Consider the following 5,255-nt stretch of genomic DNA (forward strand, 5'->3'; position numbering starts at 1 on the left):
ATTTTCATTCCCCAAATTGTTACTGCCAAAGCTCAGACAGGATCAGCGAGTATTTGCACTTTTTTGTATCTAGTTTGCCAATCAAAAAGTAATAAACAGAGAATACAACTATGCAACGTTGACAAATTGCCTTTCAAATATTCTTCGTTACATCAAAACGGTGATGAATACGAAGATTTGGAGAACAAATGGAAGAATATTCAAAGACATTATGCAGTATTCGCTAGACAAGTATGTTCCGAGTAAGGTCTTAAGGGATGGGAAAGACCTACCATGGTTTAAGAAGCGTGTTAGAAAACTGTCATGTTACTAGAGTGAAGAGTGAACTTCACCTCAGATTCAATAGAAGTGAAAACCTAGGTGACAAAAAAAGCTGAACGAAGTGAAAATGAGCATAAGGAGAGCAACTTAAAAAAAGTGGCTCTGAGTACTATGGAACTCAACATCGGAGGTCATCAGTCCTCTAGAACTTAGAACTACTTAAACCTAACTAACCTAAGGACATCACACACATCCATGCCCGAGGCAAGATTCGAACCTGCGACAGTAGCAGCAGCGCGGTTCCGGACTGAAGCGCCTAGAACCGCTCGGCTACAACGACCGGTTCTTCGTTACGTGCCAAAGCAACCATTTTTGGTTTATTGTTAAATTTTTTTAGACGTATCATTACAGTGATAAGCATCGTTGCACAGATTTAGTGAGTGTAACATATTACATGCTTTCCAGCGATCGTTGTTAATTCAGTTCTTTAATGTACAATAAAAATATTGCCATCCAAAGAAAAAACCTGGGTTTTACAAGTTAATTATTTGCCCTTCAGTATATATGACGTCATGTAAAGTCGTTCCAACACTTTCAGGAGGCATATCGTTGTACTTTAATTGAATGACAAATCTTACAGAAAGAGGTCTAGGATTTTTCCAAATAGTTATTTCAATCACAATTTCGTTGTCTCTTCCTAAAAGTTGTAAAGGATCGATCAAGGTAAAATATAAGCTTCAATCCGTGACATATTAATTATTAAACTGTTCCTTTTATTCACTCTGTCCTGAACTACCATCACATTCTCGTTTAAGCATAAAGATTCATTTCAGTCAACATCTGTAATGAAGGAAACTGGGAACTAATCATAGGACATCAATAGAACATTATAATTATGACACAATACAGACGTAGCTTAACGTGTCAGAGGATGTACTGGATATCGAATCGTAAGTAGTGTTGAAGTTTTCCCGTAGTTTATAGGAAAGCAATTAAAACTATAGGCAGACCACACACGATTATTCTTGGGAGCGCAGTAGTATTGCTTCCCCAATACTTTCTTCATATGAAACTAAACTTTTTACCACTTTTACAAACGAACGAATATTAAATGTAATAATTATAGAACATTGTTCAGCAATTTACACCATAACAGAAGCATCTCTCATGGGGTACCCTCTAAAAACAAAAGGTTTGGCTGAAATGGTTCAAATGGCTCTGAGCACTGTGGGACTTAACTTCTGAGGTCATCAGACCCTAGAACTTACAACTACTTAAACCTAACTAACCTAAGGACATCACACACATCCATGCCCGAGGCAGGATTCGAACAAAAGGTTTCTTTGTGTGATAAATGCCCAGCACTAACGCGTATGCTTAAATAACAATTTCATAGCACGTAATTCAGCCTGGAAAATGTATATCAGGGCATATTATAAGATCGGTAAGACAAGCTGTGCGTATGTTTTGTGTGTGTGTGAACGAGTGCATGTGTGTGTTTGTGTTTGTGTGTGTGTGTGTGTGTGTGTGTGTGTGTGTGTGTGTGTGTGTTTTGTATGCATAGTGTACTCCACACACCAATAACACAATAACACCTATTTAAGAATGAAATGTAGTGGTGTATATTTTATTACGAAATCATCATCAATGTCTGTTTAATGCGAGATGTCACTCCCAAGCGAACATTATGTTCCACGCAGGCAGGTATAGAAAAACTTGGTAAAAAAAGTGATAATGCTAACCACTTTTAACATCAGAAGTTACCCTAGCATGGGGGACACTAGTGTATGGATGACTCATATCGGCATTAGCAGATGTAAGACAAGTTTTTTGACAAAATAGACGTGGAAATAACATTGTTTACTTTGGCACAAAGATCAAATGAATTTTGTTTCACGATCAACTATCGGTAACAGTATAAGACAAATCGGAGCTCACAGGGAGAGACTGAGGTGTTCGTCTTACTTCTCTTTGTTTTTTCTTCTAAAGGAGGATATTTTTTGTGGTGTATATTAACTTAAGTATAAATACGTGATGTCATCCCCTCCTATATTGCAGTGTAATGTTATAAGACAACTAACTGTTGTTTAACCATTTACTCAATCCTTGCAATACATAATTTGGTGTATAACGTAGAATGTTTCGTAATATCTCTATTACTGTATAGATATACATGGTCAGCTCGCTCATGTACTATAGTATAATCTTTTACGACAGCATGTGCTTACATTGCTCACTCGACCCATGCAATACATCATTTTATGTATAACTTAAAATGTTTCGTCTCTCTAGTAACGTCGGAAATGCATATCCTCCTATTTCCATCTATTGCACTGCAAATTTTTTTCGTTATTTTGTTACCTGAAGATATAACATTTCTGTGTCTTTGTATATTGTAATTGTTTTACTATATATATATCGATGTATAATTGGTTTGTTTTGTGAATATTATTTGTATTTATACGTTGGGTCTGGCCTAGGGAAAACTATGCTATCGAACGAATACATCGATAGGTCGTGTGGAGAACCAAAGTGTTTAGGATCTTTGGTAGTGTGAACTCGGTCTCGTGGAGCGCGGGTAGAGGAGAGTCTGGCTGGAGTAGTGGAGTTGAGCAGGTGTGTTGCGTGACGCTACCGCGAGTTGTCGCGCTTTCGGGGTTTGGCAGCATGCAATTGCGCTCGAATTGCTATGATAGTTTTGACACGGTGTCGCGGAGGCGAAGCCTTAGCTGGCGCACATATAGAGCCCGTTTCGCCTGGTGACCGTGTCGAGAAGAAGGCGCGCCAACATCCAGGTTCTGCAACAGCGACGGCCGACAATGAGTGACTGTCGCCACTTCCTCGATCGATGGCTTCAAACCTTCAATCAACCAACAAGGAAGACCGGAAGCACGTAAAGTTTTAGAACTGTATGGCAGACCTCAGCTTTTCAAACTGTTACATCTTGGTAACTATAATTACAGCAACTTAGCATGAACATTTGTTGCTCATTGTCCCAATTGCATTACCAAGCAGGGTCCCTTCCTTTTCTGGAATGAACCCGAGTGTCGTTGAAATTCAAACTCCAGCATTAAAGTAATATTATTCCTTTTCACTGCTTTAATTTCAAAGTTCATTTAAAGTATTCATAGCTGGCTACAATATTTAGATTACGCAAGCACAAATTATGAGTGCGAGTTTTGTTACCATATTTTAACTTACCTATGACTACAGCTCAGCTTGGTACGTACTAAATTTTACTATTGTCAATTGTTCAGAATCATTTAATTCAAGTTCAAAGTTAAATCTCTTATTTCTAAATTGCGTAGATTCAAGTAGCTTTTGAAATGATTGTTAAGGTAGCCCAAGACTAACCGTATTTGACTGAATTTCGATGTGCTTCAGAAACAAAGCTCACTATTAATTTCAGTCATTAAATTAACTTTCAGTATTCCGCTTTTATTAATTCTTTTGCTAAATTAAGTCAGAGTGTAGCGAAATTTATTACTTCTGACAAACTTTCAGTTTTCACACTACTCGTGTCAACCTTCAGTTGCCACGCTTCTAGTGCTAATTATATGTGTAATAACCTTTCTTTTTCAGTTACTATAGTAATTGTCCATAGGACTGGCGACCGTAATTTCCCCCAAATCTCAAATACCTAATTACCGCTAGTTAATTGTTAACGTAACTGCCGCACATTTACTTTCTTTATTAACTTTACCCCTTTTCTAAATTAATTTCCACCAGTTTCATTTGCATTTTTCCTTTCATTTAGATGTAACCCTTTCCTCCCTCTTTACCGACAGAATAACTTGGGTGACGATTGCTTTTCCCAAATTTCCATTAGGTACACGCGGTTTAATTTTTCACTGTCATTAAGGTCGATAAGTGAGGGGGAGGTTACACTCTTCTGTTACAGTATACGTTTCTGATTTCACTGTCCTCTAATATCTAGCGTTTACATTAAAGCAAAAAAAAAAAAAAAGGTTCAAATGGCTCTGAGCACTATGGGACTTAACAGCTATGGTCATCAGTCCCCTAGAACTCAGAACTACTTAAACCTAACTAACCTAAGGACATCACACAACACCCAGTCATCACGAGGCAGAGAAAATCCCTGACCCCCCGGGAATCGAACCCGGGATCCCGGGCGCGGGAAGCGAGAACGCATGACCACGAGCTGCGGACTACATTAAAGCACCACAACTTGATTTGCAAAGTGCAGTTACGTCCACTGTACGCTGCTTTTTATAAGGGTAAAAAGAAGGCGTATTTCTTGCAAAATACTAGTGGGTAAATTTTTAGAAACTGTAGTCAATGCAGACTATAAGGCCATTATGCCCGCACCATCGTATATCTGCCATAGCAATCATACAAATACGATAAGAGAGATAGGGCACGTACAGAAGCTTGTAGAAAATCTTTTCCCCTCAATCAATACTTCAATTGAATAAACTACTCCCGCACAGGCCATGAAGGCCCAAAGGTACCGACTGGCCGCCGTGTCATCCTCAGCCCAAAGGCATCACTGGATGCGGATATGTAGGGGCATGTGGTCAGCACACTGCTCTCCCAGCCGTAGGTCAGTTTCCGAGACCGGATCCGCTACTTCTCAATCAAATAGCTCCTCAGTTTGCCTCACAAAGGCTGAGTGCAACTCGCTTGTCAACAGCGCTCGGCAGACCGGATGGTCACCCATCCAAGTGCTAGCCCAGCCCGACAGCGCTTAACTTCGGTGTTCTGACGGGAACCGGTGTTACCACTGCGGCAAGGCCGTTGACACGTGAATTGAAAAGGAAAGAAAATCGATAATACTGTCAAGATATACCCTGTTCCATGTACCGTACTTGCGGAGTATATGTTTAGATGTAGACGTAGGCTGTTCGTAAATGATGCTTTTGTTTGTAATAGGGCTGCACCACCAGTAAGTTGTAGGGAAATCCACAAAGTAGTGCAGAGGATCGATAATTTGCGCAGAAATTGCCAGGCGACCTTGAACGTAAATAAATGTA

General features: G+C 39.5%; 1 pseudogene; it reads right to left on the reverse strand.

Annotated features, from left to right (window-relative positions):
- Positions 1 to 4,906: 4,906 nt before the first annotated feature.
- LOC126299644 (5S ribosomal RNA) lies at positions 4,907 to 5,024 on the reverse strand (annotated as a pseudogene).
- Between the last annotated feature and the right edge of the window lie 231 nt (positions 5,025 to 5,255).

This window comes from Schistocerca gregaria, chromosome X (genome assembly GCF_023897955.1).
Source record: "Schistocerca gregaria isolate iqSchGreg1 chromosome X, iqSchGreg1.2, whole genome shotgun sequence".
In the NCBI taxonomy this organism is placed as follows: domain Eukaryota; kingdom Metazoa; phylum Arthropoda; class Insecta; order Orthoptera; family Acrididae; genus Schistocerca; species Schistocerca gregaria.